Here is a 22,917-nt window from a genome sequence, read left to right as displayed (position 1 = left end):
CTTTTGAGGACTGGTGCAGGGTATGCTGGCCTGATCTTTTGAAGGGTATTTTCGTGATTTAATTTTGTACGTACATGTTTGACACCGGCAGCATGCTCACAAGAGCATCTTTTATTCATGCATTGTTTTGGCAATGCGATTTTTTGTACCTAATACAGTAATAGCACAAAAATTATTTTTATAGCAGTATGGAAAGCAATACCGCTTTTGTTCTGCGTTTGTGGTTATGTTGTCTCTTGTATTTCATTATTAATGTTCTTAGCATTCTTCATGCTGTTTGTATGTTAAATACCCATTAATTTATATAGGTAAACTGGGCAATTTTGATGGGGTATTGAGGTGCAATATATGTTTTTATCTTGGCAGAAATTATGTATGTACTGCATTTTTCAAATGTACGGCCAGGACTAAGGCACTACCTTGTGCTCAAACATATGGCCTTATAAAGAGGCTGTATTCAAGTATGTAAATATTAGTCGTTCAATGTGTCTTTTTTATTTCAACATGTTCAATGAATCCTTACTGCAACTGAGACTCTGCTTTAGGTGTGTCTGATATATACTGGGCACCTTAAAAATTCTCTGCCCACTCACCTCCATGGCTCCAGTATACATTGACAAATATTGCTTTCATTTTATTTTTTTCTTTGTTTCTCCCTCTTATTCCATGTGAATTTCTAGTGGTAGAAATTGTATTTGGTTATTTTTATTGATGCGTTCTACCTGTATTACTTCTGCGGTGCATATTCGGGCTCCCTCTCGGCCGAAGATAATAAAAGGCCCATTTCAATTAGGGAGTATATACTCATGTGCACAATGCAAAGCTTATGTATAGGTTTCAGGATTTTTAATATATTTCTGTTGCCTGTGTGTTCCCTCCTCAGTTGCTTCAAAATTGGTGCTGCATGAAAGACATTCATTTGGCTGCACAATTCTAACTATTCAATTATTCTGCAATGCACTAAGTAGAAAAAAAAACAATTGTTTTTTAGGAATGCCAGGACAATAAAGTTACGTGTATAAAAAAAGGTAAAGATTCCTTTGTCACGTCACTAACCTCCATTCCCATCTGCTTCCTGGTGAAGATGTCTACCCATTTTTAGTGCTGATTATCCCTGTTCTGCTGTTTAATCACATTTTAATCAATTCTTTCTGCACAAGAATAAGCAACCCTGTGTCTTGACCCTTGAAAAAAAAACAGACTTGTGCCAAGTTGTGCAAACAATGGTTGAAATAGGCAATTCTCAACTATTTCGTTGTGTTCATTACTGCTAGCTATATACTCATCATACAAATGATCTGCAACAAAACTAAAAATCGCATTACCTCATGCATGCATGCATTTCAACCAGAATAATTGTTCCAAAAGTTCTGTACTGTTTTTACTTTGAAGACCATAAAATATAATGGTCCTGTTGAATTTAAGCTAAAATATGCAACAGTTTTTGAGCGCAAATGACAGGAAATTAAGGAATTATTTTGCTCTAGCTCACCAGCAAAGTATGCAAAGTAGTAACAAACATTGTAACGGTTGCCTCTGTTTCGAATTGTGTATATTCAGATATATCTGAAAGGTGTAAGTGCACAAGAAGGGCACAACAATGGATAATGAAGCAAGGCCTGGGTAAACATGACATGAAGTGTTATCAGCCTTTCTGTACTCATTTTGCTGCTAATGAATAATTGATGAAAAGCGTCATTGGATTGTCTGATGTCTACTGACATGAGAAGATTTGATGCACCATATCATTTGACTTTCTTCTGTGTTTCTCTTGCAAAAGCACATGGATAACTGCCTCTATGGTGACTTTCTAATGTGTCATAAGGAATACATCAACTTGACACTAGACATGCAAAGTCCATTTTCGTAAGGGGTGTTTGCGGCGCATCAGGCAGCACTTCAACGTCTCCGCATGCAGCGGCTTGCTCTGAGCGCCGAAATCGACATGCTGGAAGCGAAAAGTAGGCGTCATCGCAGGCGATCGAAACGCCTTTTGTTGGCGGCGGTTCTTCAATGCACGCGGCAGCGAGTGTTATGGATGTATCCACGCCCAAATTCGTGGTACGAGACGACGCTGCCCCATCTTCCGGACAGCGGCTTCCGCGATAATTTCAGAATGAACCGCCCCACATTTCACTATATTGTGGGCGTTTGCGAGAACATGCGTCGGCAAGACACCAGCATGCGAAAGGCAATCGCTCTGGAAAAACGCGTGGCGATTGGCCTTTACCGCCTCGCAACGTCAGCTGAAGAGCGGACTGTAGCGAACCTTTTTGGCGTGAGCCCTGCCTCTGTGAACATGATATTTCGCGAGTTCTGCGCCGTAATTGTGAACAACTTGGAAGCTCAACTTGTGTGTTTCCCGAAGTTGCATGAATTGCAGGAGCACATGCGCCAGTTCGCTGCAGTTTGTGGCTTTCCTCAAGGTGTTGGTGCCCTGGATGGCTGCCACATCGAGGTGTGCCCTCCAAAGGAAGAGGCGGCAGATTATTGTAACTATAAAGGGTGGTACAGCATCATCCTCCTCGCTGTGGTTGACCACAAGTACAAGTTTTTGTACACCAACAGTGGGAGTCCTGGCAAAAATAATGACTCTGCAGTGTTTCAAACCTCACGACTTCCGCGTATTTTAGACAGTGACCTGTTTCAATTAGAAACCAGGACAATTCAAGGGGTGCAAGTTGGCCCAGTGCTTCTTGCTGACCAAGCGTTCGCCCTGCAGAGGAATGTAATGAAGCCCTACTCCTTTTCTGGAACTGCTGGGTCGCCCGCACAGACCTTCAACTACCATCTGTCAAGTGCCAGACGTGTCGTAGAAAATGCGTTTGGACGTGTTAAGGCACGCTTCAGAATGCTGTTGAAAGGCCTCGAGTGCAGTATTCACAATGTGAACATTGTGGTCCGAGCTGCTTGTGTGCTACACAATGTCTGCGAGCAATTCAGTGATGGGTGTGATGCAGGATGGCTGAGTGCGGTGCAAAGTGCAAACGAAAGGCGTCCCCAACCAGTATACACGAGTAGCCGATTAGAGCCGTCAGGAGTAGCAATAAGGAATGCCCTGGCGAACCACCTTGCAGGCAACTGAAGCATTTTGCATAAATCTGGCAAATCTGGCATAAGGTGGCACAATCTTTAGCTTTTCGTGAGAGCTACAAAAACAGACGCTTAGTTTTTTGCTGATCGGCAGAGATTTGGTTGTTTCATTACCAGTTTATAAAAGAAGAGCGTCCACTTCTGAACAGGCCATAGCAAAGTTAAGAGAAAAGTGACAACAGAGATGAATGGTAATGTATGCATATTCAAATAACCTAAAATGAGTGATATCAGAAGACATTGTTGTAAGACTGGACACGGGCTTTAGAATGTTCAGACGCTGGCGCTCAACGAAGAAGACGACGAGAAGCGCCGAACACTCCGAAGCTCGTGCGTTCTCTGGACTGAACGCGGTCTCTGATCTGTGCCTGGATGGTTCCGCTAGTTGTTCGTGACGCTGTGCTTATTACTGTGCTGTGCTCTTATTACTGTGCTGTGGTGTGGTGTGCTGTGTGTGTGCTCTTATTACTGTGCTGTGGTGTGGTGTGCTGTGTGTGCTGTATTAGTAGTGTGCTGTGTTCTTATTACAAGTGGTGGAGGTGCCAACGATCCCTCGCCCTGGAGCTTCGCACCCGCGCATTGCCTACCACCTGCGGTCGCGGCCCTCACCTGCTGCCCGTCTACAGGCCACCTACCCGGCAGTTAGAACCCCAGCGACCTGCAACCCCACCTTACCATCCGGTTGCCCACCCCCGATCACAGCTGCAGCCACTCAACCCCTGGTGCACACAAGACAACCGCACTATTTGCTACGCCTGTGGCATCGCTGGTCATGTGGCTCGTTTGTGTCGCAGTCGTGACCACCGTCCCTACGATTATAGGCGTGAGCCAACGTACGACCTTCCGCCGTCGTCCTCGCCTGCGTCACACTTTCCGCCTCCGGATTCCTCTCCTAGTTACCATCCCCGCTCCCACCGCTCGCCGTCTCCTGGCCGTCGTTCCCGTTCTCCAATGCTCCGTCGCCAACCCGCGGTCCACGCGGAAAACTAACCACCGCAGTTCCGGAGGCAAGAACTGCGTCATCAGCGGCTCACTCAAGACCTGTTTCTGCACCTGCCAATATTACTGTTTTCGTTGAAGGAGTCGCCGTCGAAGCACTTGTTGACACTGACGCAGCCGTTTCGGTTCTCAGTCACACCCTCTATCGCAGACTCAAAAAAGTGACGATGCCCCTTCCTCCCGTTTCTTTCCGCACGGCCAGCGCTCAGGACATTCGACCGTTAGCCGCCTGCACCGCCCGCCTGCTCATCGGGAACGTTCCCTACACAATCGAGTTCATCGTCCTCGCCCGCTCCTCTCATGACGTTATCCTTGGTTGGGACTTCCTCTCCTCACATCACCCTGTTATTGACTGCGCCCGTGCTCAGCTTGACTTGTCGCCCTACAGTGACGCCCCACGTAACCGGTGCTGCTGCCACTACTGTGGTCGTCTCAGAGGACACAGACGTTCCACCTTTCTCTTCAGTGCTGGTGCCTCTTTCTTGTGCTGTGCTCTCAGATGCAACTGTGACTTATACCCCCTCTTTACGATGCACTGACCATAAGTCTGTTTTGCTGCCTCATGCTGTGCTGACAATTGTTCGTGGCTCCAGCGCTATTTATATGGCCAACCCGTTCTCCTGCCCTACCACTTTACTCCGTGGCCAATCGCTTGGTAACGTTGCTGTTCTCGAGCCCGCCTCTGCATACCCCCTCGTCGTTAGCACGGCCGGCCTTCACGTCAGCGCCATTTTACGCCTGTTCCCATCACGAATCAGTCGTCTGTCGATATTTTTCACCATTCCGTCGACGCCGCCCTGACGTCTACTCAACGAGACCAGCTTGTAGCCGTTCTGCAGCGTTTTCAAGCTTCGTTTGACTACCGGCAACCTTCCTTGGGCCACACCACCACCGTTACCCACTGTATTGACACTGGAACGCATGCCCCTTTGCGCCAACGTCCGTACCGCGTGTCAGCCTCTGAGCGCAGCATCATTGACGCCCAGGTGACCGACATGCTCCAGCGTCACGTGATACAACCGTCTCACAGCCCGTGGGCATCGCCAGTGGTTCTGGTCAAGAAAAAAGACGGAGGCCGATCGCCCAAAAACTGCATTCGTCACACCCGAGGGGCTCTATGAATTTAATGTCATGCCCTTCGGACTCTGCAATGCACCCGCCACATTCGAGCGAATGATGGACAACATACTCCAAGGGCTCAAATGGCACACATGCCTTTGTTATCTAGACGACGTTGTAATCTTTTCCTCGGACTTTCCGTCTCGCCTCCAGTGCCTCGAGGCTGTTCTTCGCTGCCTGGCCGACGCTGGCCTCCAACTTAATTTAAAAAAGTGCCGCTTCGGAGCTCGGCAGCTCACCATTCTCTGTCATGTCGTGTCGAAAGATGGCGGTCTCCCGGACCCGGCCAAGTTGCGAGCTGTGGCTGAATTTCCAAAGCCCACTTCTGTAAAAGACCTCCTCAGCTTCGTCGGCCTCTGCTCCTACTTCCGCCGCTTTGTCCGCAATTTTGCCACTATCGTCGGCCCCCTGAACAAGCTCCTTTCCAGCCACGACCTTTCGGCCTGGTCTTCCCAGCACATCAGCCGGGAACCGCTGGATCATCGTTGCCATCGACCACCTTACACGTTACGCTGAAACATCGCCTTTACCATCTGCTACAGCCCACGACATTGCATCCTTCATTCTCCATCGCATCATTATTCGCCATGGTGCGCCCAAAGAGCTGCTCAGTGATAGAGGTCCGGCCTTCCTCTCAGAAGTTGTAGAAGCTCTCCTTCAGGAATTCAACGTTGTTCACCGCACCAGCTCCGCCTACCATCCCGACAAATGGCATGGTTGAGCGTTTTAATCGCATCCTCGGCGACATGCTGGCCATGTATGTTGCTTCCGACCATTGTAACTGGGACAGCGTTCTGCCTTTTGTCGCATACGCTTATAACTCCGCTGCTCAAGCCACCACCGGATTCTCTCCGTACTTTCTCCTGTACGGCCGTGAGCCTTCTTGCACAATGGACACCATTCTACCTTACCGCCCTGATGCTTCCGAATTTACAGCTCTTTCTGAAGCCACAACTTATGCCGAAGAATGCCGACAGCTTGCCCGGTCCTTCACTTCTCACGCCCAGCAGCAGCAGAAAAGCACCCGTGATCAACCTGCACTTTCTCCCGCTTACCTTCCTGACTCTTTGGTCTGGCTCTGTGTACCCTCCTCAGGTCCCGGCCTTTTGTCCAAACTTGTTAGCAAGTACCAGGGACCCTACTGTATTCTTCAGCAGACATCCCCCGTCAATTACCTCATCGAACCCCTTACGCCATCCTCTGATCATCGCCGCCGAGGCCGCGAAATTGTCCACACGACCCGCCTCAAACCTTACTACAACCCCGCCGTCGTCACATCGCCCTAGGCCGCCAGGATGGCGCCCTTTCGCCCGGGGGGAATTGTAAGACTGGACACGGGCTTTAGAATCTTTAGACGCTGGCGCTCAACGAAGAAGACGACGAGAACCGCCGAACACTGTGGCGCTCGAGCGCCGAACGCTCGGTCGCTCGTGCGTGCTCTGGACTAAACGCGGTCTCTGATCTGTGCCTGGACGGTTCCGCTGGTTGTTCGTGACGCTGTGCTTATTACTGTGGTGTGCTGTGTGTGCTGTATTAGTAGTGTGCTATGTTCTTATTACATTGTTTACATATAAATTACACAGAACTGGCAACAAAACTGAACTCCGATGTTGACCAGATGCAAAACACTTGAGCTAAAGTAGTAACCTCTTTGAATGACCTGAGCATAGCTACAAAGGTAGTTGCAAAAAAATAATAAATACAATTTTTCACAAATCTTTCATATCCTGTGTTTTGCACTGTGCTTTCTATTCTTAAATACTCTGAAAGCAACAGTGATGTTACTGGTTACCTGCACCCACTCCTTATTCACATACTACTCTTGTAGTGCATATGCATGCTTACTGCTTTGAAGTTATGCCTGTAAAATATCGGTATTATGGCTGCAGGGCAGTGCGCACACCCGTGAGCGAACCTTGGTGAGCCTCTGTGCACTTCTCGAACAGAGGGGCTTGACATCTCGTCTGTTTTGCATCAAGTAGTGCCGTGCAGTGACCGAACGCTCCGCGTGTGCAACCTCGGACGATTAACAGCTGGACACCCTGCTGCAGCTGTTGTGTGCGAACTGTTGTGCGCGTGTTTTTTCGTTCTTTTATTAACTCTGCACGCGTGCGACTTGTACAAATGTATTATGTAAATAGTGTATTTATCACCTCATCCTCTATCCTTTCTTACTGTCCACTCACCTCTTTCATTTCATTTCTTCAAACTGCCTGCTGTCCTGTATTTCCGCTGCCCCAGCTCAGGTGCTTCAGTATCGATGACAGATGCCGGGGCTGGCAAAAATCTTTTCCTTCCTTTTGTTAATTTTAAAATAAACACTTACTGCTACTGCTAATCACATGCTGTTGTATCATGAATGCAAACCAACAAATATTGAGCATTCATAATGAATGTTCAGTTTATTTATTTTATTTATTTAAAATATCCCCAAAGGCCCTCATTCGAGGTTATTACATGGGGGGGGGGAAGTGGGTACAAGGCATTGTTTCAAGGTTATAATAATGCACTAAACCAAACCGGTGAAATCACAAACATCTTTTTTTTATGGTGCAAAGGCATCTATGGCCAAAGAGCGCCATGACACAAGGTAATTTTCTTTTTCTCAAGGTGGGGTCAAAGACCCATTTACCAAGCATTTCACCCTAAATAAGCCGAGCACCAGGCAGGGGAAAGCTTGTACCCATTGTATCACCGGTGGGTACCCGGCGGCACTGGGGATCGAACCCCGTACCTCTCGCATACGAGACAGATGCTCAACAACTTGGCCACCGCTGTGGTTTCACAAATATCAATGAAAAATAGACATCCACAAGAAGAATCTGAACAATGCACATAGCAGCAGAATTTTAGGAACAGATAACAGCACCGCAAGGAAAAGACAACGCCGGAAAAAGTGCGCTGAAGTACATATGAAAAATAAAAGAAGACAAGGCAGAAGACAGTACGCTGAAAAAAACCTTTTTAGTTGTTGAAACATGTGTGATTAAGGTGTTGGAACTTATTTAGGTCGCATATGGCAATGTGTGATGGTAAAGTTCAGTTATTGTGCAAGGTAAAAAAGAATATGCATAATGGGATGGCTGGTAGTTAATGTGTTTAACTTTGTGAGGATGATCACGACATGGAAAGGCAATAGGCAGTGGCTGAAAGAATTCACCATGAAGGAAAGGATGGTGATAAAGGTTACGGAAAGTGATAGGTAGGAAATTTTCTTACTCGGGTGTAAACTTCAATGAGGTGACACTGGTGTAACATGAATAATCAGAAAAGATGAATCACGCAGCACGGTTTTGCAAGGCTTTGATGTTACTTATGATATAAGTCTGATGAGGATCCCAAATGGAAGACGTGTATGAAGAGTTTCGGACTGAATAATGTGGTATGCGCAAGATTTTTTTACATTTGTTGCGGCCTCTCAAATTATGTTTGAGAAGTCTGAAAGTACGATTAGCGGAGGCAAGAGTGAGATTAATGTGATTATTCCATGATAAGTTGGACTGAAGGTTCACGCCAAGATACTTGTAACTTGTGGCGAGTTCTACACTATAGCTATGAAGAGAGTAGGTGGTAGCAACATGTGGCTTGTTGGTGAATTACATGACCTTAGATTTGGAAAGATTTAATGGCATTAACCAATTAGAACACTGTGCTTATCGCTTCTAGATCAGACTGTAGTAATTGGTTGTCAGCGTTGCAGGTTATACATCGATAAAGCACACAATCATAAGCAAATAGCCTGATCATAGACGTCACGTAACTGGGTAAATCATTAATATAGATGAGAAAAAGTAAACTGCCTTCCAGACGTAACATTAGCAAAACATGAGTTTGAGTTGTTAACTGCTGTGAACTGGATTTTAGATGAAAAGAAATCTGCTATCCATGCAATAATATAAGGGTGAATGTTCAGTTGTGAAGGTTTAACAACCTTTGGTGAGGAATGCAATCAAATGCTTAAGAAAAATCGAAAAATATTGCTTCAACTTGAAAACCAGCGTCAGTCAGTGCATGTATGTCGTAAATAAAACCGGCAAGTTGGGTGTCGCATGAGTAGCCCTTGCGAAAACAGCACTGATGATCGAAGATAATGCTATGATCGTCAGGGTAGTTGATAGGAGTATGTATGATATTTACTGCATTTACTGGTCATTTTACTTGAGGGGATGCTTGTAGCGTGACAAAAATAGACAAGGGACAGAAGACGAATGGGACAAGTGCGACTCTCAACTAGTTTTATTGAAAGATCGATGGCACACATTTATAAAATTTCTTTTTTCCTTCAAGAACACAATCACCAGAACACTCATGCGAATGACACAAATTTCACACGCTTGCATCAGATCAGGCTATCTAAAAGCTTATACTCGTAAGAGTACATCTTCACCGAAGGGCTGCTGACGCAGTCCGGCGCTTTCTTTTTAGCACCAGATGTAGAAAAATACATAACCTGTAGTAATCAAAATTTATATATACGATCAACTCGTATCATGTTACATGCAGTAAAGTATGCATAGTTGTGTGCATTGGCTGTATATTCGCTACATGAAGGATTGCTTTTTCTGAAGAAGTAGAACTTTGTTTTAGTTGTACTCCAGACTAACATGCAATAATTTATATATGAAGAAACAAGGCATGATATATTTGGAGTTTAGCAGTTTGAGAAAGGATCATTCGGCCACGTGACAATATTCCAGTAACAGCCGAAAGCTTTCGCAGGTAGTCTGCATGACTGTCCCACTGTAGATGAGAGGAGAAATAAACACCAAGGGTTTTATGTTTCAGTTTATTTATTTCTTGCTACAGAGCAGTGGGCCCCGGGAAGAAATGCCGTAGCTTGGCAAGCTCCCAAGGCCCACAACATCCAGCAACAGTGGCACCATTGGTCACATGCAAACAAGAAAGGCATACATAAACCTAAGGCATAATTCACAATCCATGAATGAATAGCGGAAACACAAACTAAGCGCACAATATAACATAAAGAACAAGTTATATACAAAATTCAAAGCATGCACTGGAAGCATGATTTAAACATTCTATATCCCCTTCAGCGGCGGTGTGTACAATTGTAAACATCAAATTTGGCGCCACATTGCGCTCCCGCCCTTGCTTCAAACGGGCCGACACCCCACGTGAGCATTGATGAATGCCTTATAAGTGAACAACTAGTGAAACCTAGTTTCACCTAGTTCAGACGGCATGGCTCATGACTTTGAGCTCTATCAAGGGAAAGGCACTGGCGTAAGCAACGACCATTCACATTTGGGCCTTGGTGGTTCGGTTGTGGTGCGGCTTATGGAAGCGCTCCCGCATGGCCTCAACATGAGATGCTACATGGACAATTATTTCTCTTCTGTGCCGCTCTTCCGAGAGCTGAAATTGCTTGGAATTTTAGCGTCTGGCACGATTAGGGCCAACATAATTCTAGGCTGTGAGCTGAAAAGCGAAAAAGAGCTGAAGAAGGGAGGGCGCGGAAGCTACGACTTCAAGATTGTTGAAGAGGAACACATGGCCATTGTTCGCTGGCACAACAATGGTCCAGTCAACATGATCTCTACAGCTGTAGGACTAGGCAGTATCACTAAGGTGAAGAGATGGAGTAAAGCAGCAAAGGAGCATGTCGACATCAACTGCCCGCAGGTAATCGCCGAGTACAATCGATTTATGGGTGGCGTTGACAAGTTGGATTTTTTGATGTCGCTCTATCCCCTTCATACAAAGACGAAGAAATGGCCAGTAAGGGTAATCTACCACTTCATTTCCTTTGCAGTTTAAGACAGCTGGCTTGAGTACATTCACGATGCTAATGCAGAGGAACTGCCAAAAAAGGATGTGAAGGACGTTATGGCCTTTCAGTCCGACATTGCAAGGAGCTTGATTGCAAGCAACAGGACTGCACCAAACAAGAGGGGAAGACCGAGCACCAGCTCTGCAAAGCCTGCCCAAAACTCACATATCGGCATGCCCATGCCGACAAACTCTACAAGGTTTGACGGAAACAATCACTGGCCCATTCACATGAATGCCAACTTCCTGCAAAGGTGCCGAAACACAGGCTGTGTTTCGAAGTCTTGAGTTTGCTGTTGCAAATGCGCAGTTTTCCTCTGCCTAAATGCCGCAAGGGATTGTTACTATGAATTTCATGCCAAAAAGTAGAAGCAATCGAAGTGGGCAAGCTGAGAGGCATTGAAAATTCATTCTGAAGTACTTGTGAACAGTCACAGCACCTGGAAATTGTTCTGCCTATGTGAGTGGTTGTCGACATACTTTACGGCCTAGAGGCGCCATGTGTACAAATGTCCACATCACAAAAAATTTCTGTTGACTTAATAAACATGTTTTTCTTCATACCACTCAGTGTGGGTAGTTGTTTATAGGCAATATTTGAAGAAATCACAATTTTTCTTCTTCTTGTCTTAATTCGCGCCTGAAGGGGATATACAGATTATAGCACTTAATTTCACAGCAGTGAACACATTGACAACGTATAAAAAAGAACAGTTTTCAACATACATGAATGAAGACAACATGATATTGGCGTGCTGTCGGGTTATGCTAAGCTTTCAACGAACCTGCATATTTCGACCATATACGTAACAGCCACAAACCATAAAAAAAGAGAATTATTTAGTGAAAGAACGCCCGGAGGTCAGCATTGCTGCATTTATTAATGTCAATGCCTGCATCAAAGATGCGGTTGAGTAGTGCGGGTAGATAAGATCTGTTGTATCGTAGTAATGATAATTAGCAGTGAAACAGTACACGTAGCATACGGTCGAGCCGATCTGTATTCTCCTACTTCGTCGTCTCTTCTCCCCCCATGCGCGCGAGTGCGTGCAGCGCACTTGCCACACTTCATCTTTATCACATTTCCGCCGCACTTAAAAAAAACAAAATGTCTAGCGGATATCATAGTCTTTGAACCATGCGGGCCGCTTCTTTTTGCGAGTACTTCAGCGAGGCGGCGCAGGAGGTGAAGCCGCAGTTGCCGCTGTGGATTTGCTACACGAGGGTTGAGGAGCGGCTGCCGATTCCAGAGCGGGCGGAACGGCTGGCATCATATGGATTGAAGGCGCGTCCGAAGAAGGACCCTGGACCACGGTTCCGGACTGTGGACTGGGCGGCGGCATTCGGTTGCCGTCGATAGGCGGCGAAATATCAGCGAAAAGGGCCGCTGGAGCTGAGGAGGACAGTTGCTGCTGAACTACTTCTGGGCGAACCGCAGAAAACTTGGACGAGTGCCACACTCGCCCATCATCCAGCCGATAAGATGCAGGTCCACGCTGCTCCACAACCTTCCGAGGCTCCGAAAACCGAGCTGACAGTTTGCCTCGCACATTTGGTTTGCGGACACGCACGTACTGGCCAATCTGAAAGTCACGACACTGGGCGCCACTCCGCTGGTCCGCATAAAGCTTGTATTGCGCTTGTTTCTCGTCAAGCCTCTGCCGCAAAAGCTTAAGCGCTTTTGTCGGATCCATTGAGAAGGGCTGATCCGGCAGTCCTACGACGTTAAGTCTTGTGCGGGGCAACCGGCCATGAAGTAGGACAGCTGGTGCAATTCCTGTCGTGGCATGGGGCGTACAGCGGTAGACACCGAGGTAGTCCACAATCGCTGTACGTAGGTCGCGTCACTCGCACAGAGCTAGCTGAATGTGGGACTTAAGCACTCAATTGAATCGTTCAACGAGTCGATTAGCTTGGGGATGGTACACTGAAGAGTAGCAATGGCGTATCCCCCGTTCGCGGAGGAAAGTTTGCATGGCCATCGATGAAAATTGAGGTCCGTGGTCAGAGAAAATCTCTTGAGGGTAACCCTCACGAGCGAAGAGGCCAAGCAGGAATTCTTGAACGGTTTGAGTTGTGATGGCATCAGCGAAGACAACTTCTGGCCACTTACTGTAATAATCCATGAGAGTAATCGCGAAGCGGCAGCCACTGGGAGCTTGGTCGAAAGGCCCCACGATATCAATGGTAACCTTATCCCAAGGTTTCTCTGGGAAGGCGACAGGTTGCAGAGGAGCTGCCACCGGACGAGCCGATTTGTCACAGGACTGGCACACGACGCATGTCCGTACTATTTCTTCGACGTGCTCGTCCATTCGCGGCCACCAGTAGAGCTCTCGCAGTCAACTTTTCGTGCGGCTGATCCCAGGGTTGACTCGTGCGCGATGTCCATGAGGCGTCGTCGCAAACTTTCGGGAACGACGAGCCTGTCACCTCGGTACAAGACGCCTTGCACGACGGACAGCTCCGAGCGCAGGAGATAGTATGGCCTAAGGTTCTCCGGTAGGGATTTCTTGTCCGGCCATGTCGCCGATGTAAACTGAATGGCTTGAGCAACTGCCGCGTCGCTGATGGTTGCCTCTTGAAGCTCTTGTAGAGTCACGGCTGGCGATAGCAGGCAGACGAAGTCGTCGTCACTAGCGTCGAACTCACTGGGCTCACTGCACGATGTGGTCGGTAAGGGAAGGCGAGACAGAGCATCCGCAACAGAGTTGTCATTGCCTTTGCGGTACTCTGCAGTGTAGTTGTAGCACAACAGGCGAGCCGACCAACGTGAAATTCGCAACGGCCGATGGCCCGTTCCTTTCGTCGACAGCAAAATGACAAGTGCACTGTGGTCGGTGCGTAGAACAAAAGGCCGGCCCCACAAATACACGTGCCACCGTTCGCACGCCCAAACGCAAGCTAGGGCCTCACGTTCACCAACAGAGTACTTTCTTTCTTGGGGTGTCAAGGTACGGGAGGCAAACGCAACAGTTTGCAGGGAATGGCCATTGTCTTGCTGAAGCACTGCCCCAAGGGCATATCCGGAAGCGTCAGTCGTTACGACCATGGGAAGGGCAGGATCAAAAAAATGCAACACGTCACATGACGTCAACATGGACTTCAGTAGTTTGAAGCTTGAATCCGCAGCAGCAGTCCAAGTGAAGGCGGAGTCGCTGCCTCGAAGTAGGGCGCGCATAGGCTCAACGACGTCGGAGTAATGCGGGATAAACTTGGAGTAGAAACCCGCAAGTCCAAGGAGGGAGCGAAGCTCGCTGATGTTAGATGGAGTCGAAGCCTTCGTAATCGCCTCGATGGCAGAAGAAAGCAGAAACAGTCCTTCACCGCTGACAACATGCCCCAAGAAAGTGAGCTTCGGAACATCGAAGACACATTTGTGGTTGAGCTTGAGTCCGGCTTGGGACAGGCGCTCGAGAACAGCACAAAGGTTGGTCAGGTGCTCCTGTCGGGAGGTGCCATGGACTATGATGTCGTCGATGTAGAAGAGGACACCTTTGCACTCTTTTAAAATTAAGTGCATCATCTTCTGAAAAGCCGAAGGCGCTGAAGCAAGGCCGAAACACACTCGTTTGAAGCGGAAGAGGCCATCATGGGTAATGAATGTGGTCAATTCCCGACTCTCAGGGCTAAGTGGTACTTGATGGTAAGCCGAGGCAAGGTCCAACTTCGAAAAACGCTGTGACCCGGCCAAGCTATGTAGAAGTTCTTCCGTTTGAGGCAAAGGAAAACTGTCGACCACAATAGCCTTGTTCGGCTCACGCAAATCGACGCACATTCGGATGGAGCCATCTTTTTTCCGAGCCACGACTATGGGTGAAATCCACTTGGAAGCGTCGACCCGTTCAATGATGTCTTGAGCTTCAAGCTTCTGGAGTTCCTCGGACACCTGCTGACGAATGGCAAACGGCAGCCGTCGGAGCTTGCAAGCAACAGGAGAAACGGAATCCTGCACTCTGACTTTGTGCACGTAGCCACGAGCAACTCCGAGTTCCTTGGAGAAGAGATGTTCGAAGTGTGGACGTAGCTCAGGAGGTAACAGAGGCGTATCAGGTGTCATGGAAAGACATTCCAACGATGCACCTTTGATCTTCATTTGTAGAGCGGCAATGGAATCCAGGCCCAGCAGCTTTGTGCCTCCCGAGACAACGTACAACAGGATGCAGGCGGTACGGTCGTGGAACTTTGCTGTGGCAACAAAACACCCTTGGACTATAATCCGAGACTTAGAATAGTCCAATAGTTGAACTGCAGTTGATTTAAGCGGGAAACATTTAGCGAAGAATCGGTGGTATAGATCTTCAGAAATAATTGACACAAATGAGCCGGTGTCAATCAGGAAGCGGATGAACTTGCCTTCAATCAGGACTGAGGCGAAAATTCCGTTTTTTTGACTTTCAACATTGAGAATAGACGCACTGCTGGAGCCATCCGGCATCGACGATGTGTCAGCAGTATCTGCAACTTGCTGAACTTGAACAGGACAATCGGACGACTTGCAGAGAGAGTCGAAATGGCCCACCTTGCCGCACCGACGACACTTGCGGTTGCGGGCTCGGCATGCAGGGTTGTTCGCTAGGTGAGTTGTAGAACCGCAGCGGTAGCACATGCGCTCTGGTATTGCAGCAGCAGGTTGTGATGGTTGACTTTGGCACTTGCAGCAATAGGCCTGAGGTGGTGTTTGTCTCGATCCGCGCTCGCATCTCACACGATGTACTGGAGCGTCCTCCTCAGCCAATTCCCTGGCTTCCCGGGAAGCTTGCTCACACTGTCGAGCAAGGAGCATGGCGCGCGACAGAGTCAAGGAGGAGCCTTCCATGAGTAGGCACTCACGCAGACGGCAACTCGAGGCCTTCTCCACCAGCTGGTCCCTGATCATATCGTCCGCCATGGTCCCAAACCCGCAGTCGCCGACAAGGCTGCGAAGGACAGCGACGTACTCATCGGGTGTCTCTCCTGGAGCCTGAACTCGACGGCGAAAGCGATGACGTGCGGCGATTACATTCACGGACGATTTGTAATGCTCCGACACAATGGATATCGCCGCATCAAATTCGTCAAGGCGGGGCGCCTCGTCACCGGAGTGCGAAGCCGCAGCTGTAGGCGCTGGAGTGGACGACGGTTTCTCTTCAATGCACTTAAGAACAGAGGTAAACAGTTCTTTGTGGGGAATAGAATAGTAGAGATCTTCAACGTCTATGGCGGCAGCCAACTCTACCGGCACCAGCCCTTTCCTTATGCAATACGCCAAGCGTCTTGCCTTGCATGTCGTCCAAGTGATGTGGGTGATTAACACAGACTCTTGCGATGGAGAGGAAAACACGAAAGAAGGGCCCACTGTACTAGAAATGAAGTTCAATAAAACTTTTTGTTGGGCAAGTTTGTTCATTTTACTTGAGGCGATGCTTGTAGCGCGACAAAAAGCAGACAAGGCACAGAGATGAACGGGACAAGCGCTACTCTCAACTAGTTTAATTGAAAGATCGATCGAACATATTTACATAGTTTCCTTTTTCCTTCAAGAACACAATCACCAGAACGCTCATGCGAATGGCACACAAATTTCACACGCCTGCATCAGATCAGGCTATCTAAAAACATACTCGTCAGAGTACATCTTCACCGAAGGGCTGCTGATGCAGTCTGGCCCTTTCTTTTTGATATGGAACGCCTATATCAGTTCCCGCTTTAGCGCGCATTTGCTTTGACCAATGACCTCTTGTCTTTTTTAGGAATGACGAGCATTTGCAAGACTTGCAGTAAACTACCGGATTCGTTCCACTCCCATTCTCGACGCATTTTTCATGCTCGCACTAACACGGGAACTGATAGAGGCGTTCCATATCAAAAAGGAAGGGTTGGAGTGCGCCACAAGCCCTTCGGTAAAGATGTACTCTAACGAGCATAAGTTTTTAAATAGCCTGATGTGATGCGTGTGAAATTTGTGTGTCATTCGCATGAGTGTTCTGGTGATTGTGTTCTTGGAGGAAAAGGGAAATTGTATAAATGAGTGCGATTGATCTTTCAATAAAACTAGTTGAGAGTAGCACTTGTCCCGTTCGACATCTGTCCCTTGTTTGTTTTTTGTCGCGCTACAAGCATCCCTTCAAGTAAAATGAACCAACTTACCCAGCAAAAAGTTTTATTAAATTACCTGTCATTATTTTCTTTATCCTCTTTTGATTTTATGTAGTTGTCTAACAGCCGAACCAAGCTGGCGTTAATATCATTGCCCTCTTGTGTCATTCTAAGCATTTTCTTTCTAAATTTGTGGGCCCTTTTCTCCGCTTTCACCGCCTGTGCGGCTTCGTCTTTATGAAGCGCAAGAAGCTGGTGCACAACGGAACTGCTGTCCCGCTTGCGTCGGCTTCTGCCGCCTCCACTTGTTCCACCAACGTTAGCTCGGTTGCTGCAGCCCATGGTTCCACTGGTACTGGGTAGCACAGCCAGGGGAGACGTGCTCAGCAGTTGGGGGTCCGCTCTGTCTCCGAGGGGCTCGTCTTCCCCTGAAGCCAGTACCTCGGCAGTGCCTGGCACCTCATTGACGACTGGCAGCTGCACACGACCAAACATAGTATATTGCATTTTTCATCTTCCCAGGTGAATGGTCAAAGCTGCCGTAATAGTATGCAATCATCAGCTGCCCCAACCTATGCCAGCTAGAACAAAGGGACAGTTCAAATCTTTTATCTGCATATAACTGCATAGATATATTATTGAAGAACTTAACACAGTCTAGTAGCTGCATAGATATATTATTGAAGAACTTAATTATAGAGTCTAGCAAAAACTAATCACTGAACAGCAATAATGAATAGCATGTTTAAAATGAATGGGACATCGATAGTGTCATTGGTAATATATAACCAGTCTTGTACACGTTGCATAAAATGTAACTGATTACAGTGGTCAATTACCGCCCCAGTATGGCTAAACGGCTCTGTTCCTGAGACCTGGAAATTGGCCACTGTGATCCCAATTACAAAAGCAGGGAAGCCACCGACGGATCTTGGCAACTTCCGGCCTATTTCTCTAAAATCAACACTGTGCAAGCTCACAGAGGTATTTTAGCCGCACGACTGAGCGGCTAACATTATTATATATGTTATAATATTAACGCGGCTCAATTATTATATATGTTGATGTCAGTACCCAGGGCTGTGTAACAACTGCAGTTTACTGTCCCTGCAAGCCTGCACTTGACAAGACGGTCAGGTTTCGATTCGCGGAACCTTCTTCCTTCTGTGCTGAGCTGGTTGCTATACAAGACTCGCTTTCCTCTGTAGCCGCAGTTACCTTGCTTCCCTACAGCCCACATTATCATCCGCACTGACGCCCTTCAAGCAATACGTCTACTCCGACGCGTCAGCCGCAGCCCAGAAATCTGCCAGAATATTCATCGCCTGGTGGCTCGCATCCCGCAAGCCATTCGAATTGAGTGGGTCCCACGTGACCTAATCAATTCACAAAGCTCTGCAGATTCTGCAACCTGCTTGCCGACCCTACCCACATCAATGCCTCAATTCCTCAGTATAGATGATGCTACCCTCCTCACAAGGAACACCTCCGGTGCCACACACGTGCTCTCGTCCCTCAGAGTGCGATAACCCTCCGCCTCACGGGCTTACCCGTGCAGAGGAGATTGTGCTCCGGAGGATTCGGGTAGGGGTTGCCCTCACTCCTGCCGTAACTGGGACGTGGCCTCAATTTCGCCACTTATATCCTTCCCCTTTTCTTCCCAACTCTCCTTATGCCCAGAGGCAGTAAACAATGCTATAAAAATAAAGGAAAACTGTATAACCCGTATTGTTAGTCTGAAAAAGTAATTGATTACAAACTTACATAAAATGTATTCAATTACAAGTAACAGATTACAAGTAATCAACTACGTACAACTTGGTATATAACCTTGGCAAGAGGCCAAACCAATGAACCAAAGTAGATAGAGATGAGGTGGTAACTGCAGTATGACACTTTGAATTGAACTGCTGTGGGTTAAGAACCTTTTGTTCGCGCTTGCCTGACAACCATGGTTGTACAAGTGTCGTTTTTTTCTGTGCAACCTCTTCCCTCCCTTTTCTACTCAGTTCTCTAGTATCCGCAGCCGGCGTGCCTTGTGCAGTATTCTGTACATTTAAAAAATTCATAGTGATGGAATTCCACAGTGACTGAGCGGTCTAATAATGGGTAATGTTTGAAATTGTAAATTACCTCCAAACTTTCCTCGACCCGCCCATCATCATTGATGGGTAGGCTGCCGAGGAAACTGTGCAGCTGCAAGTAGAACTGCCACGGGACACCAGGAGAGCCAGTGGCAGTTCCAGTTCGTCTCAGCTGCCTGGAAAGATCGAAATGATTTCAATAATAAATGTGCTCTTGGTGATCTCTTTAGGCCATCAAACTTCCTGTGAACACTGGTACTTAAGACAAATGTTACATCAATATGCAGGTACCAACTGGCAAGTACTGGTGAAAATGTCACTTAACTGCACCAGTTGGAGCTTTTCAAGTGATTGGTTCAGCTGATAGCATTCTAGCAGTATCTGCATAGTAGGCCAGTGAGGCCTAAAGTTATATATTTCAGAAAATCGAGAAATTTGCTGAACTGTTACCTTATCTGGTAGCCAGAAGTACCCGAGCACTCTATAATGACACCTTAACTCAGAAAAAAAAAGTGAAATTTTGAAGCACGTGTATTCGGTTCTGCACGCAATGCTTACACTTGAGCGGAAGTTGATTGACTGAGAATTTTGCCTGCCAATCAATCAGTGCAAGTTAAATAGGAGATAAGTAATGATCACAACGCTGACCATGCGTGCTGGCGGCTGTATGGCAAGGTCACTATGTACAGCGCTCTGTCAGTTTGAAACAAAAGCTTTGAACGACAACAGCTGCCGCGAAAATGAGAAAGACAAAGTTTGCATGCAGAGCGGTGCATGCACGCGTACACAAACGAAGACGAAAAGGTGCTTTTCTTTTTTATTAACTCAGTACAGGTGAATAGCCACCCGATTCTTGGCCGATCCCCCAATGTGGGTATGTGTCATCTTTTGTTAGGCCAACAACTACGCAGTTTACGAAGAAAAAAAAAACGGACTGGCGCTGTGTAACATACGCTGCTCCCGTCACACGGCACTCGTTGTTCAGTTCTTATATGAGTACATACATAATTGAAACATCTTGGGCGCTCGCGAGGTAAATACGCGACGACGGCGAAAAGTTTGCACGTTGCTGAACCAACACACTGCTGCCGCACACGTGGGGCTGACGTCGCGCCATAAAAACAGCGCTAGGTGAGCAATGCAATGAGAGTAAAGATAGCACTTACCGGTATTTTTTGTTGCGATTATCCATTTTCTGCTTCACCTGCTTTGCAGTGTAGGGGCCTTCGCCCGGCGCTAGCCCGGCGTTCAGCTCCGCCGCCATGGCAGCGTATATACGCGCATTGCGCGTATTTCCCCGCAGAGCGGGTAGCTGGTCATCCCAGATGCGAATCAAAGCCGCTGTTGTTGCATCAGGCCAGTTGACACGCCTCTGGGAGGACGATTCCTGCGACACTGCTGCTGCTGCCTCCATGCCTTCCACGGACGCCGCCATTTTGTCGGTTAAGCGCAAACGGAGGTTAGCCAGCTCGGTTTACGGTAACTACGGTTAGTGGCGTAACTACAGTTTGGCTTTCCGTGTGAGCGCGGCTAACTATAGTTAAGGGTAACCGTAGTTTACTTAACCATGGTTAAGGGTGCCCGTGTAAATGCGGTATTACTCGACTTCGCGCCCGTTCGAGGAGGCGGTCCCTCTGCATCGGGTCCGGGGGGACCCCTTCGTCACCGTGCCACGGCGCGCCTCTGCGCCTCGCCCGAAACTGCCGCGCACGAAACGCTTTCGCGCGCCTGTCGCCTCCCCGCACCCCAAGCGAGATCTCCCTTCTCGCGCGGGCGTGCCCGGACAGGGCGCTCCCGTCTCTGCGTTTCTCGCAGCAGTTCGGCTACACGTACGCGGGCCAGCGGGCAACGCTTTGCCGCCCGTCCACACGGCCTCGTCTCCCGTCGGGACCGCGCTTTCCCTGCAGGTAATCCCTTCCTGCGGCGGTCGCCTTCGGAGGCCACACGCTCTACGGCTAGCAGCCGCTGTCCCGCGTTACGTCGTCTGCGCAGGGCGACCCGACTCGGCCGCTTGGAGCGCGGCTGAAGGGTTCGACCCACTCTTCTCTTTCGCAAAGTCTTTCGAGAAAAAAAGAAAACGGATGAATGTGTGAGTTATGTGCCTGGTTATCCGTTTCAAGCGCATGTCAGTTGTTAAATTTTGTTCACACTGCTTAAATCCTTGTCACCTTCACATGCCTTCCACCTGTTGATTGTATTCGGTTTTTTGTTATTCATGGCACTGTACGTGTTATTCACGTGTCTTAGCGTTTTTATGGTTCTTTACACCATGGCTTGTCATCTGTTGAGTTTTATCTTGTTTTATCTTCACCCCTTACGGTTTTATCGATTTTATCGGCCATTTACACCTCTTTGACATTGACTGCCTCTGATTGTATCTGCTACTTCCTTCCTATATATAGTGTTCACTTTCCGCTTAATAAAATCAGTTGTAAGTCAGCGCTCGTGTCGTCGGTTCTTTCCTTGGTCCCTGTCTTGTGTGCGCTGTTTTTTCTAGAATCAGAACAGAGCATTGCAAGAGCCGACACAGATGCAAAATATGTGTAGAAACTAACTGTGTACCTACCTAGAAAATTAAAACAAATGTGCGAAAGATATAAGCAGGAAAAATAAAATAAAAAAACTATAGTGCATTTCCCAGGAAGTGACTTTTCGCTCGCTTACAAAAAGCAGACAGGGAAAGATTAATTAAATCGGGATGGGTTCCAGTTCAAATGCTGCGTAGCATAGTTGGTTCTGTTTCTTGGTTTCTGTGTATTTGTGCGTCTAAACCCATATCGTTCGTGAATTTAGAAAAAAAAAAAAACATTGTTGTCGATTGGCTACGAGTTTCAAGAATGCCGCCCGACACGGTCGCTGGTAGTGTAACGTTTGTATAGGTAGTACTCGCTGAAGTAGGAATATGTGGAGTCATATCTTGAAAAATTTTCAACAAAGCGAATAGATCTCTTTTGCAATAAAAAGGGCATTTCAAGATTACATTTCCCAGTGACTCCCCAGATAAGTGAACAATAGCGAAACCTGGAATGAACTGCACTGAAATAAAGCTGGCGCCAAAATGTCCGTTGGTCAGCGCCATCCAACTTTCCAAATGTTGAAAACTGTTTTTTCGTTACATTGGCGAGAGCTTCGCCTCTTAGTACCCCCCGCCCCTGTTTACATATCATCAACCGGGATTTCTGTTTGCGGTATTTTGTAGAGTTTCCTCTACAGTACACCAGGTCTTTTGCGGATCGCAGTGAATTCGTTAGAACCTTCCACTGCAGTGATGAATTCGAGATTTATATATGTCCGAACCTAATTTATTCCTATCTTATTTATGCTGTTCTAGAATTGACAGCTCTCTCGTTTATTTTTTTTTAAATATGCCAAACAGGTGATTTCGGCCTCTTATGCGCTTTACTAAAGCAGAAGTTTTTCGCAAGTTTTTGGCGCTTTTTTGCAATTGGTTAACATCGCTACAGTAAAAGCGCAGCTCTATTATTTTTTGCGACTATTGTGTACTACATTAGGGTCAATTTCGCAAAGACAGTACACATTGGAGACCATGTGTTCATTTTTTTTCCTGTGTTACGGGCTGAACCGAGGTGTAGTGATTTGTGCACGCCATCTTGGAATAAAGCAAGAGGTGGTCACTAAAATCACTTAGCAAGACACCTGGGTCCTGTTCGTCGCAATTAGTCAAGCAAAAATCAATTAGGGTCTCACCCGACCCCAAGTAGCACGTGTAGGCGCATTAACAATGCTAGAGAAA

Source organism: Amblyomma americanum, chromosome 11 (assembly GCF_052857255.1).
Source record: "Amblyomma americanum isolate KBUSLIRL-KWMA chromosome 11, ASM5285725v1, whole genome shotgun sequence".
NCBI lineage: Eukaryota > Metazoa > Arthropoda > Arachnida > Ixodida > Ixodidae > Amblyomma > Amblyomma americanum.
The sequence above is the reverse complement of the archived record's forward strand: the minus strand, read 5'-3'. Positions refer to the sequence as shown.